Here is a 20,700-nt window from a genome sequence, read left to right on the forward strand (position 1 = left end):
CTCTGTGTGAGTGTGTGTGTGTGTGTGTGTGTGTGTGCGCACACACACACACACACACACTTTCTGGAACTAGACCTGGCCTTGTACGGTGATAGAGAAGCCCTGGAACTATCACCTCTGCCCAGGGGCTCTATGTGAAAAAGGCAGAGAAGTAAATTTCAAAACAGGGGGAGGTGGGATGTTGCAAAGAGAAAAGTTGACTCCCAGGGCTGTAGGTCAGAGGGACTCAGTGAGGGGTCCACCCACCAAAACCCTACAGAAGTATCCACGAGAAAGAGAGAAACTTGGTTTAAATATGCGCTGGTCTAGAGACTGTGAAGGCTTTTGCAGTAGGGAGGAGGATTAAGTCGGCCTTCCTATCGATGCAGGGATAATGTAAAATAGAAATTTATATATAAGTAGTAACTGAGTAATTCAGGAACAGAGCTTTTTCAAACAGGTCCCAGGAACACACCCATATCCTATGTGTGCAGCACTCGAGGAAGCAGCTAAAGCTCCAGCAGTCACAACACACTTCAGGCACAGAGGAAAGAAGAATGGGGGAAGGGCCTCCCATTCAAGGAGGCCTTTAGGCTACCCTACCCAGCGTTTTTTGTTTATACCTCATTTATGGGTGTTCGGTTACATTTCGTGGAGCCTGAAGCTTTCTGGTCATTGTCGTCTTTGAAGGTCAGTCTACACATTCAGCTCTCTGCTTGCTGTATTTGGTGACACAGGAACCTTAGGGGCTTCCTATTACCTCCCAGAAGCTGGAGAATGTTGCTGCCTTCTAAAGCTTCCCTGGTTTATCAAGGGGGACAGGCACTGCCAGTAGTATTTTCACTTTCTAACTCAACATACTGCTACCATGCAATTTTAACAGTTAATTTTAATAAGTATCCTTTAAAAATAGCCTGATGATAACCAGAGGAGATTTACACTTTTTTAATATTTATTTATTTATTTATTTATTTATTATATTATGTGTATAGCATTCCTTCCACGTGTGCCTGCAAGCCAGAAGGGGGCGCCAGGTCTCATTATAGATGGCTGTGAGCCACCATGTGGTGGTTGCTGGGAATTGAACTCAGGACCTCTGGAAGAGCAGTCAGTGCTCTTAACCTCTGAGCCATCTCTCTAGCCCCAAGATTTACACTTTTGTTAGTTATCTCAAGCAGTGTCTGCTGAAGTCAGGGCTCACAGGGATATTTACTTACATTGAGAGGGTTGACCAGATGCAGTTTCTCTTCTTCTTTCCTCTTGATTCCCTCCCCTTTCTCTTCCTCTTCTCTCATTCCCTCCTGATATTGTACAGTTTCCACAAGCCACATGTTTTAGTCTCCATGTCTTTAGTTTATCTTGTAGAATCTTTCCCACATGTTTTTGATGCTAATAAAATTATTAACCAGGATCACCTCTAGCCCCAACCTCCCTTTTTTTTCTTCATATGACAGGGTTTTGCCACACAGCCTGAATCGCCTGGAACTAGCTATGAGAACCAGGCTTGACTTGAACTGGCTGGCAGTAGTCCTCTTGTCTCGCAATTGCTGGGATCACACGTGTGAGCCATCAAATTTGACCTCATCCTGGTGCCTCTTCCTAAAAACCAATACAGAATATAAAAAAAAAATATGATCCCTAACTGTTTATCACTTAACAGTGTTTTTTGTCCTACAAAATTTACATATTGGGGCTATTGTATTTTATAGTGAACATTTATAAGTATCTGCTACATTTGTGTGTATGTGCGTGTGTGCATGCGTGTGCATGCATGTGTGTGTCCATGCGCGCGTGTGTGCATTCATGTGTTTTCACTCACTCACCGTTCTTGCATTTCAGATATTCTGGCATGTTTACACTTCTGATATATTATCTCAAGGTTATTATATCGAGAGCCTGTTAGCAGCAAACTAGTTATGATTTGAATGTGAACTGCCCCCATAGGCTTGTGATTTGGATCGCAGCTGTTTTATGACATTTGGCCTGGTTAGCAGCAGTGGCTTATTGGGGGTGAGCTTTGAGGCTTATAACCATCTCCTGCTTCTGACCCGTGTTATCAGCTTCCTGACCCACGCACCAGTCCATGAGAAGGGGCAGCTCTAAGCTCCTGTCTCTGCGGAGCCAGCTGCTTTTCCATGCCTTCCCCCAGGATGGACTGTATTCCCTTGAACTAGGCACCAAAGAAGTTCTCCCATTTAGGTCACATACGTTTGGATTCTTCTAATGTGGCCCTTCCCCTTCCTTCCCTCTGCCACACTATAGTTCAGCCAACATGGTCCTGCCAGAGGCAGAGCACTGAGGCTGTCTAATCGTGAGTTTTCAGCCTCCGAAACCATAAGCTAGATGACCGTTTTTCCTTTACAACTGCCCAGCCTTGGCTTCTTTGTTATAGCAGCAGAAAACTGCATTATGACTTTCAAACGTCCTTCAGAGCAAAATCTTTGCTATTTGGAGTGACACTGGGTCAATGGCAGGCCGTCGCTCTTGGAAGGAGCTCTCTAGGCATTGAGGGAGGTCGTCTTCTCACTTTTATATCCAGAGACATAGTTGAACTATGCAATATTCTACTTTTTTCACATAAGCCATATTTTTCTAGCTCAGTTCTTAACACTGCATCTTTGGGGAAGGGTTCTATGCATGGGATCCCTTTGGCAGCCTGTAGACCTAGTGTGTGGCAAAGGTATTATCTCCTATCTCCTATTCCTGACTCACCGAAATAGATGTCTAGGCTCTAAGAGTGGCACACGCCCCAGTAGCTAACCCAATTCTAATATCTCTTTAGACCCTTGCCTTGCTATTGTTTGGGGCTCTGAAGATCTTCAGATTTTCCTGTAATAATACCACAATTTATATATTCATTATTATCATATGTAGAATGTGTGTTTCAAAACTTTGGTAATTTGGTATTTTGTACAGATCGTTTTCGGCTGTCTCGTCTGCCAAACCACTGGCTGTGGGATTCTGTGCATTTACTTCCTCAGGTATCCTTGTGACCTCTCCAGCGCTGAGTCAAAAGGAACACTCATCGAGAGAGGGTCGCTTGCTTTATCTGAACAAAGAATTATTCCGAGTCAGTCATCCTCCTGGATCAGTTTAGATTCAAAGAGCTTCACCCGGCAATGCTCAAAGCAAGAGAGAGGTGACATTCAGGAAGGGCTTAGGTGCTTATAGCTCAGGGTGTCTGATTGTTCGGCTCTCTGTAAATGGCTTAAGCTCAGGAGCCATGATTTCCTGGGACCCAGCTATTTGCTGCTAGAATCACCCTTAAGTTGGGCTGCAGTTTGTTTCAATAGGAGGTTGCCATGGCAGCACAGTGACTCACAGGATGGAGATAGCTTGAGGCCGGATTTCATTTAGTTTAACAGTTGGTACCAAGGTGAGGCTTTCCTGTGTGGGGCAGGGCCTGCAACTTTTGATACTTTCCATCTCTTTCTGATAGAGAAAACTTTTCGCTATAGAAATGAATGTTGACACTGAGTTAGAAAGGACACTGGCAGCTGGATTTCAGGTGGTCGTCATTCTGAACTCCCAGGCTGTCACCTGAGTGTGAGGTCCCAGAAGCAACTGCAGGGGTGGGCAGATGGGCCCTGGTCTGGTTCCAGTGGAATGGACTATGGGTACTATTTAGAGACATCCAGGCCTCGTGCATGGCTTGCATGTGCCCTTCGGACTGGGGGCATGCACACTGTTCTACTGATGCAAGGGATATTAGAGCGATAGCTGAGGTTCCTCCCCAGGTACTTCCGGATGCATCAAAATAACTTGAAACTGATGGTCATTAGTGACAACAAATAAAGCTCAGTGCTTGCTCACAGGAGGGAAGCACTGGGTAGAAGTCTCACGTCATATTGTATTGTTGCTAAAAGTCAGCATGCATGCAGGTGCATAAAGTGACATGCAGAATTGAGCACAGGCTGCTTCTCTGTCGGCAGAAAGATGCAGGCTGTTCAGCACACACAGTACGTTGTGCAGCACCATTGTTACCCTGTGATTAAAGTTCCGTCTTCAGGACTGTGGGAGGAGGTTGGTGATCATCCATATCGGCATCTAGCTTCACGTGCCATCCAGCTGCTGCCTCGGAACTGAGAGTTTGAGACAATGGGGTTTGATTTGGTAGTTAGCCTAAAGATGGAATTGATTTATTCTTTCTAGTGGAAAGCACCAGGTTTTGAAATGGGAAATAATGGGAACTCTTTTCTACTTAAGCAGATTTTCACAGGGACAATGGGTGGCTTGTGGGCCAGAGATGTGGTCATAGAGTGGAAGCGGACTGCAGGGAGCATGTGCCAAATGACAAAGGTGTTGGGTAAACTCTGGGCTAAAAGTATACAGATTGGATTATATGTATATCTCTCTCACACTCACTGACAGCTGTCATGAAGGCATTTCAGACCCTAGGAGTTGGATGGATAGTTGAGTGTTCGCTTGTCTACCCCAAATTTCTATTCTTTATCCAATTAGCTGTTGATGCTCACACACCCTTCCCTGTTCAGCACTGCTGGAGTGGCCTCCAACAGAAGAACGGGGTACTTTGGGAACATTTGAAAGTATAAGCATCACATCTCCTAGTCCCCCCCCCCCATACAGAGTTTCTTTGTGTAGCTTTGAGCCTGTCCTGGAACTAGTTCTTCTAGACCAGGCTGGCCTCGAACTCACAGAGATACGCCTGCCTCTGCCTCCTGAGTGCTGGAATTAAAGGTGTGCCACCACCACGAGACTCCTAGTTTACATTTTATCTGCCTCTTTATCCAAAATGAATTTGTGATGGCCACTTGTTTTACTTTTAAAATGGATAAATTGGCAATAACAAATTTTTATCAAAGTTATAAGCTAGTGCATTAGTGAATATTTCATTACATGTGCACACACGCACGGGTGCGCATGCATGTGAAGATCAGAGGACAGCCTTGACGTTTGGGACCATCTCTCACTAAGCTGGAGCTCACTCCACAGGCTAAGGTGACGGGTGAGCGAAACCTGTGACATCGTTTACAGTCATCGATTATGCTGCCATCTGGTCACAGTCATCAAACATAAAGTTCGTGCATTGCTTGATCCTTTATTCCAGACTTATTGTAAAGTCATGGACTTTAATACTATTTTACCTGGTTGTTCTTTTAACATATCACACACACACAAACACACAATTGACACACACTCCCACAATGCACACATGCATACATGCACACTCTCACACAAATACACACACGCCCACTCCCACACATTACCCACCCTGTAGCACACACATCAAATTGCTGCTATGGGACAAGTCCTTGTTGGTGCAGGAAAGAAGTCTCATCACATACACACACACATGCACACATACACACATGCACATGTGCACACGCACACATTGAGCTGCTGCTATGGGACAAGTCCTTGTTGGTGCAGGAAAGAAGTCTCATCACACACACACACACACGCACGCACGCACGCACGCACACACACACATTGAGCTGCTGCTATGGGACAAGCCTTGTTGGTGCAGAAGTCTCATGAAGGCACAACTGCTTTTGAAATTTCCAGACACTGGAGAAGACTTAATGTCAAGTGAAGGGTCAATCACTAGGGAGTCAGAGTTTGTTTGCGTGTTCCCATTTTCAAGAGATGGGTTTTGAATCCAGCTACCGGTTCTGGGATGTGCTTTACGGCAGCTGATAAATGACGTTTACCATAGCTGACATTTATTGATTTTAAGTGGATGTATTTTGTTGCAGGAATCCCGTTAAGAACTCTTCACCCCTACAGATAACAGGAAATTAAAAGCAGAGTTTCGAGCGCAGGTTTTTGTTGTTAGGAAGCATCCATCAAAAGCAGCTTGAGGAATACAATTAGCATTATGCTAGTTCATAGCAGCTCCAGCACATTCATGTCTAGAAGAAGAGAATCGAGTCAAGACAGTGGATTAATACTTCAGGGTTCACTCGCAGTACCTGATTCTTTTAAGCCAGAAAACTTAGAACTGATTGTAGGAAAGCAGCTGGTGACCATACACATTTCCAGAAGCAGTATTGTTCTCTATGTACTGTCCACACGTTACAGCCATCAAAACCCCTACTAGACATAGCTAAGATGCAGGATGGAGTTTGATAGAGCCTGACTGCTCAATTTTTCCTTGATTTTAATTTATTTTCTAGTTGTTTTTTGTGGTCCTGGGGAATCACCCTAAGGCCTTGTGCATGCTAGGCAAAGTCTATATTAGAGCTATATCCCTGGCTGGCTGAGCTCTTAATATAAAATTACAGCTATGAACAGGAAAATACCAATAGTTGCTATGACCCGGAGGTTAGGAGCACTTGCTGCTCTTCCAGAAGTCCTGAGTTCAATTCCTGGCAACCACACGGTGGCTCACAACCATCTGTAATGAGATCTGATGCCCTCTTCTATCATGGAGGTACACACGAAGGCACTGTGTACATAATAAATTAATCTTTTTTTTAAAAAGAAGTAAAATTTAAGCAGGAGCTTTAAACATTTTTATTTTTATAAAATATGTCTAATATGTTTTTAAAAGCCCAAATAAAACAAATTTATTAACAAATAAAATCACACTTGAAACAAAACAAACTCACCCATATTTTCAAATGGAAGGTTTTTTTTTAATTTTATTTTTTGCATATAATGTTTTAACCTGAGTATAGGTCTATGGATATACAATACCTCTGACAACAATACAATACAATAGAATACAGTCCTCTGACCGGGTCAGAGGAGGGCATTGGATCACCTAGAACTGGAATTACAGGTGCTGGTGAGGCACCCAGGGAGTGCTTGGAATCGAACCCAGGTCCTCTGGAAGAGCACCAGTGTTCAGATGCCTGCTGAGCCACCTCTTAGCTCCTCACCCATTTTTTTAAAATGCTCACAGGGGATCCTCTCCACACCCCTATTGAGGAGACCTATCTCATAGAGGGGATTCCTGCCAAAGTTAGTTCTCCATTCCCCAATGCCTCGAGTCATTCTTGTCTCTGCTCCCTGACATTACCAGCAGTCCTGGTGACACAGAAAGCAGGGCTGGTGAAAGCTACCCATCAGTCTGGGGAGCCATGGCTGGGGGAAGCTTGGCCTGCAGGTTGCATTCTGATTTGCAAGATTTCTGTTTGACGGGACACAGGAGAATTATGTCAGCGTTACTGGCCGATTAAACCCCTGGGCACTGTTAAAGCACACTTGGTTCTAGGAAGACAGTCAGGGACCATTCAGGATCATTTTTCTCCAGTCCTTGGGGCTGGGCTGTTTGGTTCACTGGGAGCCATCCATGACTTAGCATGCATGAACAGACAGCACCGTGCTGAGCACAGTGATCTACTTATTCCTGCCTGGGAGCTCACCGTAGACATTTTACTTGTTTTGCTTATCTTTGAGTTGGCTATATTTAAAAGTCTGTTCCGAATAGCAGCCTGCTTAGATATTACGACTCTGATCTTAGCACACACAGGTTTTATGCCACAGAATGTTTCCAGTAACCGGTGTAAGAGGTTTCTTTCTTGGTGGTTTGGCTAGATGCATGCAGGTGTGTAAATTCCCTTAGCGGCTGCATTTTTTTTTTCCAGGCTCAAATGGCATATGGGTCATGTGACTTAACTTCCAGGATTTGTTCTGTGTTTGCCACCATTGTCCTTTGGTTGGTCAGGAAGCTGGGCTTCAGGAAGAGTAATGATGGTGAGATTTTGAAAAAGGAAGCATGGGGACTCTTAGTGTAGGTTATTTTATTTTTTCATTTTCAAGGCGTGTGCTGTCCCTTTGCTGTCCTCTGTGCCATCAGGAGCTAGGATGAGGTTAAAGGTCTTGCCATTTTCTGTGACGCTGCAGGATTTTGAAGACTTTGATGGCTGATCTGTTTTATGAGCCCTTTGGGCAATTATTCTTTTGGACTTTACCTCCTGTGTACACAGAAGTAACTACAGGTGACACCACCCCCTGTTCCTGCTTACACCCTGATGTTTCCTGCTTGTGAGTGTCAGCAGGGGACAAAGCCTGATATGGTCACCTGTTGATTCTGAGAAGCGCCCTGCCTCCCTTTGAAGCCTTTTGGTCTGGTGAGGATATTTATTTCATTTTTTTTTTCGCAAAAGGGTCTCATTCTTTAAGTCTAGGCTTGCCTTGAACTCATAGTTATCCTCCTGCTGTAGTCTCTCAAGTGCTTGGATTACAGATGTAAGTTGGTAGGCCAAGCCAAGGATTTTGATGATGCTTCAGCAAGGAATTTCTTTGAGAGTTAGTAGGAAGCAGAGTAGAACACAGTACATAATGGCAAGACAAGGAGACAGCACTCACTTTAAGTGTGGGTGCTGAGACAGAGGGATGTACTCAAGTGTCTTAACAACAGCTGTAGCATTTTATGACTTTTGAAGTCTCATTGTTCACCCAACACATTTTACAACCAGGTTCAGCCGATTAAGCAGAGGTTGGGTGTTAAGTGAGCTGGTTGACTGGCTTTCCTTATCTAGTAGAAGCTCTTATGTAGATAAACTGTCCCGAGGGTCAGGTCTGGGCACGGGAGAAAGGTGTTGGCAAGGCTAAACTCAAAGGAAGGTCACAGAGGTTTCAGCTTTAAGCAAGTGTGGCCTACTTGTAACATTCTTGTTGGAGGTACTCTTCAGAAAAGGGAGTAATCCCTGATTTGGTTAGTTTGATGAAGTTCTTGGCTAACAGTCAAAGAGAAACGCCAACTAGATCTTGAAGCATCTTTCCTTTCCCAGGTCCATTTTCTCTGCCTTCTTTGTCCTGTATTGATGGAGAGAGGTTTTGGGGGAACGAGGAAACGAAGCTTCCTGTCCTGGAGCTGGTGCTCTGCCGTTATGGAGACTGTGACGTTCTTCCCGGGACTGTAGTCAGCCCTTTCTTCTAAGTAATGCCAAGTGTGTGAAGCTAGGGATCCCCTTAGCATTCTTCTCGGGGTGACCGGGAGAGAGGACCAGGAAGAGGATAGTTCATTCCTTTCAAAGTCTTCATCCTATGGGCTGACTCCAGAAAACAGACATCGTAGGTTGGAATGGGTTGAGTGAAAGTCTAGGATGTGTGGTGACAAGGTCTGAGGCTTCCCAGCTGGATGGAGTCTGTTTCTCGTCTAGCTGGCCATCTGGTACCTGAAGTCTCCACAGCAGCCCAGGTCGCCTACATTTGTGCCTGAACACTCCAGGAGTCAGTAAACTCACTACTTTACGAGCTAGGCCTTTCTGAGTCTGGGTGGCTTAACACAGAGCCATTCCGTGTGATTCCTCTGCTTTCACTTGCTGATCTTAAACTGTGCTGGAGAGAACGGAGCAGCAGTGAGGTGAGTACGGAGCAGGTAACAATTCCTGCAAAGGCGCCGTTTGCAAACTTTCAAGTGAGCGGGTGAGAAGCAAGCAAAGGAATGAGCCCAGTGAGTGAGCTCTGAGCTCTGTCTTGTTAGCCCTCCTTGGCTTATCACACCCAAAGGCCTTGCTTTTACCATTGGCTGTCTTTGCCATAGTGGTAGACTTCAAAGGACGTAGTGAGTCATGTGTCTGGCTTATACTGTTGCGGAAATGTCCATGGGTTTTCTTGGCAGAGATAAAGAGAGGGATTGTATTCATTGCCTTTGGGAAGTCTATCAGCTAAAAACTAAACCAAACCAAACCAACCAACCGAAAAACCAAAAGAGAAGTAGCTAAAAGAAAATTACCATTTTCTTTGGTAAAGTTTTTAGGAATGTATTCTGCACCTCAAGGCTCTTTAGCAATCAGGTCTCTTGCTTGGAGTTGATTGTGTTTTTACTTCCATTCCCTTCCATCTCACCTTGAATGGCCCAGGATTCTCGCTGGCGAGATAGCTACATCTTCCAGGGGTGAGGAAAGGTTGGCTTTTTTCTTCCCATAGTGCAGTAATACATACCTAAAATTCTGAGAAAGCACTAACATTCAAGAAATGAACTAGCAAGCCGCCGTTTATGCAGCTTGTGACGTGTCTCTTTAGTGAATGGACAGTACTTCCTTCTACCAAGTCCCAAATCGCGGGCTGAACTGAATGAGCAAGTGGCGCCTGAATCAATGAGGGCGTGTGTGTGTGTGTGTGTGTGTGTGTGTGTGCTCAGATTAGAACGAGCCTGTGCAAATATGATTAAGGGTCAGGCTTACACTCACAGAACCTGAGACAGGATGGAATTATGACTTTAGCTGCCTCCAGTGCGGGAGCGTGGGGACATCTCTGAATTTGTCAGGAACGTCATTCTGGTGATTGCATCAGTAATGCTGTAGCACAAACCTCTCTAGTCTTGATCCTGGCTCGACACTTATTTTGAGGGCTTATCTGAGTGCCCATTCATTTTTCCCCAATAGCTGAAGTATAGCTGCAAAACATGAAGCTTCTTTTGAAATAATGTAGGAATGACTGCAGGGCTCCTGGCCTGCGAGTTACAGTGACTGTTTTCCACAGACACATCTTTTCATCCTTGTGACCAGCCTGTGGGACAGGTGCTGCCGTCAGCTCAGTTTTACCCGTGGGAAAGCCGAGGTGATGAATGGTTAAATCTCACCCAGGTGGTGGGCTGGAAAGTGCTGGAGCAAAGATTTAAGAACCAGTGTTTGGTTCCTAGGGTGGGCTCTTAATGGACATGTGGCAGCCGCTCTCAGAGCGTGTCTAGCAGGTCAGTAGGCACCCCTGAATGGCCTCTTGCTTCTCTTCAATCAGGGCAAAGCCAGGGTGTGACAGCAAAGGGACTCTAGATAGTTTCAGTGGTTCAGGAAGTAGCCATGAACTCCCTTCTATCATGGTTTAGGAACGGGTAAGGTGAAGGAGGTGTCCTAGGAGCGCAGGGTCGGCAGGGTGGGCAGGGGCGGGCAGGGGCAGGTAGGGCAGTGTGCTGTCCAGCTTCAGGGAGCCATGGCATAGCTCTGAGCAGATTTCACCTGGAAGGAGTTGGCTCTTTTGCTCTCAAGCTTCCCGGGCTTATCACACAGTGCTCTCTGACACCTTCTATTAAAGAGATCTCAGTTACGCCCACCTTGGTGCAGTGCCACAACCTACCTGCAAGGAAGAATGGGAAACGTTCCAGCCATGGTGTTAGGGAAAGCAGAGTGAAGTGGGTAACCAGCAGTCTCTACTGTGTGTGAAGGAAAGGAGACTATGTCTATCTTGGTAAAAATAACCTATTGTCACTTACAAGAAACCTGGAAGAAAATAGGAACTCATAAAGTGGAAGTAAAACTCACACAATTCTACTGATAAGGACTTGAGTCTTAGAACTGTCAATCATCTCCTTCCCCTCAAATATTCAGTTTCTGTCAGGGGAACAAAGTCTCTCCACTGTCCGGTGGGGTCTAGCAGAATGGAGAAGCAGGTGTTGGTTCCTTCTTATCCTCCAAATGAGTACATGGCCCAGGCTGGGCACACAGAGGATCTTGTTCCAAGAATGTTCAGCAAATAAAAAAACGCTGGCAGCCACTTCTCCCGCATGGTGGCACTTGGTCACTGCGTCTACCCGTGCATTCTCAACATACGCAAAGAGAAAAGCTTCCTTCCCTGAAAAGAGTATTTTATTAATTTCATGGAAGTGGTTTTGCAATATTAGATTAAATTTCTATTTCATATTTGTTAAAATAGTTATTTTCTCATAAATAGCCAATTTTTCCTTATAAATCATTTTAGGACAATAGGGATGGTTGATCTGTTAAATGTTTTAAAACAGCATTTATTGTGTGTGAATGCGCACTTTTAATATGTACATGTGTGTGCAGGTGCCTGTGGAAGTCAGAAGAGGGCATCAGAACCTTCTAGAGCTGGAGTGGCAGGTGGTTGTGAGTTACTTGATGTGGGTTCAGGAACAGAATTTGGCCTTTCCTCAGGAGCAGCAAGTTCTGTTAACTGCTGATCCATCTCTTCAGTCTCGAAAGATTTTATATTTCATTGATAAAGAAAAGTCCACACACCTTTACGTTTCAAACAATTTGCAATGCGTTTAAAATCCATGTACCTTCTCTGCTTTCTAACTTCCAGGTGTCTTAGACAGAATTGCCAATCTTTCGTTAGAAACTTTAAGTTCCCCCAATTTCCTCAGGTGCTCTGGCTTGAATCTGCAGTGTTCCACATAGGTTCAGGCCTTGGGCACCTGTTTCCTGGCTGCTGGCTGCTGTTGTGGCTGCAGATCTTTGGGGGATGAAGCCTAGCTGGAGGAAGTGGGTCCCTGCCATACGACTTTGCAGGCTATAGTCTGGCCTTTGCTTCCAGTCACTTCCTGCCTCCTGGTCCACCACTAAATGCTCCCAGGAATTGAGCTGCTCTGGGCTCATTCCTTTCCCACCGTGATGAACTGAAAGCATCACACACACACACACACACACACACACACACACACACACACACACACAGAGAGAGAGAGAGAGAGAGAGAGAGAGAGAGAGAGAGAGAGAGAGAGAGAGAGACCATTGCCTTAGTCAGCCTCTGTCATTATTAGGAAACACTGAGGTTCTCTAATGAAACAGCGCATCATTGCAGGAATGTGAAGCACAGGCAGCTTCTGGGATCTGCGAAGGCAAAGGAATGGATGGATTTCAGCCTTCAGCAGGGAATCAAGCTCAGACAGAGCAAAAACATTCACCCTATATGATCTAGGAAGGTACCAGGGTACAACCCATTTAACGTCCTCCAGAGCACAAGAATATCCACGAGGCCAACCTCCTGCAGATACACAGCATATCCTAATAATGTCGCCCAGGGGACCAAAGCCTTTAAGTCACAGCTCAATGAGTGACAATCCAAACCATAGCGCCAATAGAGTGTACATACAAAGACTAAATCTTAATATAACATAGGCAATTTGGTTGATTAAAACGTGTCGGAGTGTGTTCATCAGCTGTCAAAAGCATAGCACTCTAGTGGGGGATGCTGATGATGAAGGAGGCCGGGCCAATGTTGACTCAGGAAAGCGATGTATTTGAAATCTCCATATTTTCCTCTGTTTTCCTACGAATCCAAAACTACCCACTCCCCACATGCCTTAATAAATTCAGAGATGATGGTACATCATTTTAGGCTGTATCAAGCAATACCCTGTGCCTTGGACAGGCAGTGGGCAGTACCTTAGTGCCTGGATTTCTACACCAGTGCTAAAAGGGAAGTTCTCCATCCTGTCAGATGAACCCATTTCTTGTCTGAAGTAGTCGCCTGGGTTAAGACGGAATCAGGGTCAACATACACAGAAACAACAGAGATGGGCAGATGGAAGCGTGGGCACGAACAGGTTAGCGTTTCAAGAGGGTACCCAGTTTTACACAGGTGCTGATAAGGAGACCGGGCAGAGTCCTGCTTCCTGCAGGCTGAGTCTGGAAAGCTGAAGGATACAAGGTGGGGTTTCTCAGACACATGGTCCTTTCTGCACCCCACCCGAGTCCCTGGAGCCGTCCTATAGCCCCCCTGAAAGGGCATGACACCTACACACTCTGCACAGAGGACAGTGTGTTTCTGCACACTAAGCCCATATGGCTGCAGTACCTGGAATACCAGGCAAGTGCTGTCTCTGTGGCTTGTTTTGAACCCATAGCTCTTTTGGTGTATTTGATGAACACTTATTTATTAGATGTCAGTTTTGTGGAGAGCAGAATCCTGGCCTCCCAGTGATGGCCACATCCTAATTCTCACAATCTTTATTTATTACTTTAGGTACCAAAAGAAATCATTCAAGGTGTGACTAAGTGGGAATGGGGTAATCACAAGACTTCTAAAGAGTCAAAAGACGACCAGAGACGATGAAGTCAGAGAATAGCAGTGCTGCAGGCTGAGAAAAATTCTGCCTGTTGCTGACTTGGGAAAGGGGAGCTGGGTCATTGACCAGGAAGCATAGGCAGCCTCTAGGACCTGGGAAGGGCAAGGGAATGACTGGGTTCCTCTTCCAGGGGTCAGAAGGGAAATCTAGCTCAGAGAGTGAGACCCTCCTAGGACTTCCGGCCTCCAGAATTACGAGATAGTCCATGTTACTTTGTTTTTAAGATGCCGAGCAGATGGAAATTAACTCAGGAGTGCTGTTGGATAGTGGCTGTTTTATCCCTGGGCAACTCTCTGTCAGATGACTGGAGCATATGCAGAAACCCCTTTTTAGATCAGGTGTGGTAGTGCTGTGAGCTTATACTTCTAGCACCCAGGAGGCCAAGACAGGAGCTTTGTGAGTCCAAGGCAAACCTGTGAAGGCTACTCAGTGAAATCCTACATTAGGCACAAACAGCCAGGAAATTTTACAGTTTTTTAAATGGGAGATTTGAGCCCTTGCCCCAAGCAAAGAGACTGCATTGTGTTCTTAAGTCCTATTGTTTGAAAAAAAAAAAGGCCTCTTGTTAAAGATAGACTCTGGTTACAAGAGAAAGTATAGGCTAGAGATCTATTTCAAACTAAATATTTATATTTCCACTTAAATATGGAGCCAGGACTGTTTATGGCTCCTAATATAGCCAGTTGAACTTTCCAGAGTGTTTTTAGAATTTTCTCATGTAAGGTACCATTCAATAATGCAACTGTATCATTAAAATAATTATAAACTTTTCAGGGGAGGAAGCTTTTTCCAAAAAGAAAGTCACAGTGTGTAAGGAGCTAGCCGTGACCTCTGTACTCCTTCATTAAAGAGCGAGCTTGCTGGCTCACCGTCTTCCCTGCCTTCACGTTTTTTCTTTACCCTGGTGGCATTCTTTCAGTGGTGACACTGAATTTTATGTCCTGTTCCACTGTCTACTCTCGATGACCTGAGAAGTAATAGGTACCAGGTCTTGTGGTTTATAGGTAAACGTGTATGTACACCATTTACAGTGTAACGCTTGCATTCAGAAATCATAAAAGCAAGACACTGCTCATTGAGCCAAGCAATAATGACGCCTTTCCAGTGGCCATCCCGTTAACAATCTTCACCTCTCAGTGAACCAGGCAATAATGACTCCTTTCTAATGGTCATCCCGTTAACAATTTCCCAGTTTTGAACCACTTCTCCATCATTAGTTGTTAAGGTATTAAACACATATGATGTTGTTTTCAGCTCTTTGGAATTATATAAAACCGTCTCCCAATTATCAGGACTTGCAAATAAGGGAAATTAGATTGATCTTGAACTCTGTGTGTGCATGTATGTGTGTGTGTGGGTGTGTATGTGTGTACACAGGTGCATGTCTGTGCATGTGTGCAGGTACATATGTGCGTTTGGGTCCGTGTGTGCATGTGGAGGCCAGAGGCCAGAGGTCAACCTCTGGTGTCACTCCTGAAGATTTCTCTACCAAGTTTTTGAGACAGTTTGTTTGGGGCTCACCTTTGTCAAGGCTGGCTGGCCTGGGAGCTGCAGAAAATCTTTCCTCTGCCTTTCCAGTGGTGTAATTGCAAGCGCGCACCACTGTGAACACTTTCATGTGAGCACTGGGGCTTGGACTCCTGTCCTCATGCCTGTGTGGTGTGTGCTTTACCTGCTGGGCTATCTCCCAGTTCTTGATTTTAAATATTAATCTTAATCCATTTCGCCTTTGTATCAGAGTCCAGAACATCTCTATATCTCTAAAGAGGGTTCTAGAACATGGACGTGAGAGGAAACCAATTATATGGCTAGATGGATATATACACAGATGGACTTGTATGTAGATGGACATGCGCACAGATGGACATGCGCACAGATGGACATGCACGGAGATGGGCATGCACGGAGATGGGCATGCGCACAGATGGACATGCGCACAGATGGACATGCACGGAGATGGACATGCGCACAGATGGGCATGCGCACAGATGGACATGCACACAGATGGACATGCGCACAGATGGACATGCGCACAGATGGGCATGCGCACAGATGGACATGCGCACAGATGGACATGCATGGAGATGGACATGCACACAGATGGACATGCACATAGATGGACATGCACAGAGATGGGCATGTTCTAAAACAGAGATGATGAAATCATTAAGTTCTCAGAGGTTGGAATTTCCCGTCTAGTTTTTGTCCTCAGAGTAGAAGCCGGTAGCAGATAGGGGCAGCCAATAAAACCCCCATAGTCTAGTTGTTTTGAGATGTGTAGAATGGCTGCACCTACCCTTGTTCTTCTTTCCCAGACAATATCCTGGTATTTACTTGCTTTCCCACGCTGCAGATCCTGCAAGGGGGAGACGACGCCCCTGTGACGTTATTTACCACATAAAGAGTTGGTGTTCCAGTGGAAGCCAGACTTGAGTGCTGAGTGACAATTTTGAATTGTGGAGAACACAGAGCCAGTGTTCCGCCTTGTCTCTTGACTGTGAGAAATCCCTCAGGACCTTAGAGTCTGATGCTAGGCAGAAGACCAGATTCTGTCGGGTAGCTATAGGTACCTATCTGCATATGTTCCAGCCATCAGCCGTGGCCTAGGCTGGAGAATCAACTGCGCAAATAAGGCTGGCCAGCTTTGTAGCTATGCCAGAATTTGTATTTTGGCCCTGCCATCTACTGTCCTGGTTGGCTTTTTTGTAGACTTGACACTTTAGGGTCATTTGGGAAGTGGGAACCTTAATTGAGAAGATGTCCCCATTCGACCGGCCTGTGGAGCATTTTCTTGATTAATGATTGATATGGGAGGGCCCAGGCCGCCATGGGTGGTTCCGTCTCTGGGAGCTGTATAGAAAAGCAGGCTGAACAAGTCATGAGGAGAAAGCCGGTATCAGAGTTTCTCTATGGCTTCCGCCTGGAGTTCTTGCTCTGATGTCGCCCAACGACGGACTGACAGATCGTGACGTGGAAAGGTAAACTGAACACACCCTTTCCTCTTCGAGTTGATTTGCTTATGATGTTTAATCGCAGCAATAGAAACCCCAACTGAGACACTCGTGTATCTCCGGTTTCTTAAGCTGAACCTTGTCAGGCCCCGTTTCCTTACCCGTGAACAGCATTTCGAAGCAGTAAATGTCTGGAGTAAATGTCAGCTGCTATTATTATTTTAATTGGCTAAGGGCATCATAAGATATTGCAAGCAGTTAATCAAATAATTGATTTATTTACCTATATAAAATATCAATTAAGACCTTCTGTATCCCAGACACTGTGCTTCATCTTTCTGGGAAAATAGTAGTTAACATGGCAGGCAAAACTGCCTAAGGCTATATTATTTTTGCTGCCTTCTTGGTTTTTATGTTCTTTTCACATCTAATTATGAAATAAGTAGATAAATAAATACTCATTTTAAACCCATTTGAAATGTAAGCAAATTGCTTCATTGAACTGAACTTAAGGCAAACTCAATTAATCAACTCAATTAATTATGGGTAAAAAAATCAATATGGAATTTCTGTCTTTGTCTGCATTCAAGAGTTCCTTTCTACTGGTAGCCAGTGTCTGCAGACCGCTAACTGTAACATTTTAGATCTGCATTTATTCAAGTTACGCATGTCAGGAAATTTGTTTCTATAGCCATGATGTTTTCTTTTGAAACTAATGTGCCAAAGGATAAATTTAATGCTTCATGGAAATATTGACTTTTTGCAAAATAAATAAGCAAAACTAATTTGCATATATTAATTTATGTTTGAAGCTCATCCCATTAGACAGAAATGTGTTTTCCACGCGCTACATGATACTTCTTGACTATGTGTTATGATAAAAAGATGTGGTTATAGTTTCAAATTTAACCTTTGAGATTACAGACATGAATTCAGTTAACTTATTATAGTCTATTTGTTTAAGGTAAAAGCATTTTTGGTGGTCATTGATTTTGCAGGGAGAATGATGGTTTTTATACATATTGACTGAAGTCCATGAATCAGGATAGGCACAGGGCTTCAGATTTTGGTGGGAGCTCAGGTGTGAACTGCATGTCCTCAGGGTGTGGTCTCAGGGGTGTTATTTCCAGGCAAGACCAAGAAACCTTTGAAGAAAGGCTGCACACCAGCATAGGCAGCCCGAGTCTGTGGCAGGCGCTCCCGTCTTTGAGGGGGAAGGAAGGGTTGACAGCCTGACACTTTGGGGGCCTGGGCCTGGCGAAAGCAACCCAGCCCTCCCCAGAGCCATGATGTAGACTCATATGGGTTCTGGCGGCAGGGGCATTCTGCTTTGAAGTCTGTGGGGTTTCAGTGGAACATGAGTTTGGCTCCTTCCCTTAGGTGACTGGTGAGCGGGGGGCTTTGGAGTCTGAGAGGAAAAGAGGCCAGCATTTAGCCAGCAGCAGGCTTTGGAAGGTTGGTCAGCAAGCAAGGCCTAAGGCAGACTGTGAGAACCTATAATCCTCACTTTATAGTTACGGTTCTGGGAAGTCAGAGTATTGAAGAAGGTGCAGATTTATTTCAACGGCTGAAGATGCCAGGGGTCAGCCTGGTCAAAAGGCAAAAATGGCTGGCATGCTGATTTTGTACAAAGCAATGGAGTTTTTTTTTCTCCTGATTTCATTTCCCTGCTCCCTGAATTCCTCATTGCCTGAGCTGTTCAAGGAGGTATAATTCCTATGTCTAGGGATGCCCTCTCCCCAGCTTTCCCGTCTTTTGTTTCAGGACAAAAAGCCTTATCTAATGAGTATCCCGGGGTTTGAGGCTCCCTCCTTTTCCAATGTGTGCACTCAGTCGCTCTGACTGTCTCTAACTTCCCATCCAGAAAGAACTGAGCGCTTGACGACAAGCAGGCACCAGCTGCCAGCTAGGATAGACGGGGGCCTGCTGCCCCTGCTTATTTGTGGTTTTCTAATGTACTCTCTAAATATACCTCATAGCAAAAATGGGCCATAATGATCTATTTCCTACGAGAGGAAGATATGGCAACTATCCCCCACATTGCTCTTGAGTGCCAGCCTTGAATGGACAACCCAATGGGGGCTTTTGTAGGGTGGCAAGCAGAGTGGAGAGTGGCTGGCTGCACTGTTTGATTGATGTATGTGATGACCCACATTTCCCATGTTGGCCTGTTGCGGACCAGAAAAACTGCTTTGAAGTGCTGTGTGTTTTCTTGGCTGTGGAGGTCCTCTGGGTAGCCATTCTAGGTCATGAGGTTTGGGGGTCTGAGGTCTGGATGGAGGTCTCTTCTCACAGCTAGCTGCTCTTCTCGTCAAAACAGGCCCATTCAAGACAGGTCCTGGGCCCAGAACCCGTATCGAAGGTTTGATTGAATGCTTTAAAATTTAAAATTTAAGCCTGCTGTGTGAGGCTGCTCTGCCCAGGGTCCCTTGAGGCATAAGCCAGCAGCACCAGCATCCCTTAGGGAGAAAGGGAGGAAAGCCTCCAAGAACACATGTGTGTGATGTTTTTCAAAAAGAAGGGAGAGGAAGGTTAGGGAGAGGGAATCAAAATGAAATAATCCCGTGCCCACATCTGGCCCAGCTGCTCTCTCCAGCGCCATGCCAAGAATGATAACTGCTTGACAGTCCTCCCTGAGATGTGCAGTGAGTACTGCACTAACTACCCGCAGAGATTTATCCTCGAAGCCTGCACAGTGTCTCTCCAGGTGGGGGGCAAGCGTGGTATTTTAGTGCCATGTGGCCCAATTTAAACGCTTTTAACTCCACATCATTGCTCCCTCTTCTAGTCCCCCTGATCACCCCAGTTATGGCTCACACACCTGTCACGTTACATTTTGAATTATAAAAATTACCCTTGAGCTTTTTATCTCCCTTCATAAATGACGGCTGTTATAGGCTCGGATCACATCTTGTTTACCATGCTCATTAGTAAGCACCGACCCCATCATCACTAGGGATGGACGCCAATTGTGTACAATGCTAAATTCTAAATGCTTGGTGGAAATCCCTGACTGTGGGGGACACTGGGTGGTGGCCTGGCACCAGTGAAGCAGTTTTTCAACATTATCAGGGTCCTGAGATCCTTTATTCATTTGCTCTGCCTTCTATGACATCCCCAGGCTTACAATGTGACCCTTGTCCTCCTGTCCTTACGTCCACCTCCCAGGTACTGACAAGGGAAACCATGAAGCGAGGAGGCGCAGACCAGTGCCTGTGTTCTTATCACAGGACGTGTATCCTTTATCCAAAATATAAAAGAGCAGAAATAGTTCAGGTTTAGCTTGTTTTAGACTTTGGAATAGTTGCATATTTTGATCAATTAATTAATACCTTTGTATTTGCATTTGTCCTGTGTGCACGTGGTATGTGTATATATATATCTATTTGTGTATGTATGAATGTGTATGTGTGTGAAGACTGCAGGCTGATGTTGAGTGTCTTCAACTATCTTTCAACCTTATTTCTTAAAAATTCCATTTATTATATAAGTGCATGTACTGTGTGTGTGTGTGTGTGTGTGTAAAAGTCAGCAGATAGCTTGTGGGAGTTGGATCTCTCTTTCCACCATGTGGTTCCTGAGGATCAGATTGTCTGACTCGGCAGCATCTTTAACCACTGAGCCATCTTGTCAGTCCTCCATCTTGTCCTTTGAGACAGGGTTTCTCACCAGAGTTTACTAATGGACTATGTTGCCTGGGCAGTGAGCTCTGTGCCGAGAATCCACCTTTGCTCTATAGTGCCCAGGTGGTAGAAGTGTGCCACCACACCTAGCTTTTGTGGGGTATCGGATATCTGAATTCAGGATCTCACATTTGTGAGTGAGGTACCTTACCAACTGAGCCATCTACTCAGCCAGATTTTCAATAACATCCTCACATCCTAGAAGAGGGACTATGTATGTCCAAAACAAAGCAAGCCAAACAATCCTGTGAGTGTTGGACATGGAGTCTGGCCTTGTGTGGGATACTGGGAGGAGCCTGGTGTTGTCATATGGTCCTGAACACAGGCCGTTTTATTCCTTTTGTGGGTGTGCGTGTGTATGGAC

General features: G+C 45.2%; 1 protein-coding gene across 5 annotated transcripts in view; it reads left to right on the forward strand.

Annotated features, from left to right (window-relative positions):
* The window catches only part of Csgalnact1 (chondroitin sulfate N-acetylgalactosaminyltransferase 1), a 317,605-nt gene that overhangs the window by 16,144 nt on the left and 280,761 nt on the right, over positions 1-20,700 (forward strand). Inside the window, exon 1 of one of the 5 annotated variants that reach the window (XM_041674577.1) lies at positions 7,922-8,018. The exons of 2 other annotated variants lie outside the window; for them this stretch is intronic. The gene's annotated coding sequence lies outside the window, so the exon portion shown is untranslated. Of the gene's footprint in view, positions 1-7,921; positions 8,019-9,204; positions 9,257-16,661; positions 16,681-20,700 lie in introns of those variants that run through there. 2 more of the 5 variants (XM_041674578.1, XM_041674579.1) reach the window with 2 other exon arrangements.

The sequence above is a fragment of the Microtus oregoni genome, unplaced genomic scaffold (genome assembly GCF_018167655.1).
Source record: "Microtus oregoni isolate MIOR12 unplaced genomic scaffold, Mior012 000025F_ref0000491, whole genome shotgun sequence".
In the NCBI taxonomy this organism is placed as follows: domain Eukaryota; kingdom Metazoa; phylum Chordata; class Mammalia; order Rodentia; family Cricetidae; genus Microtus; species Microtus oregoni.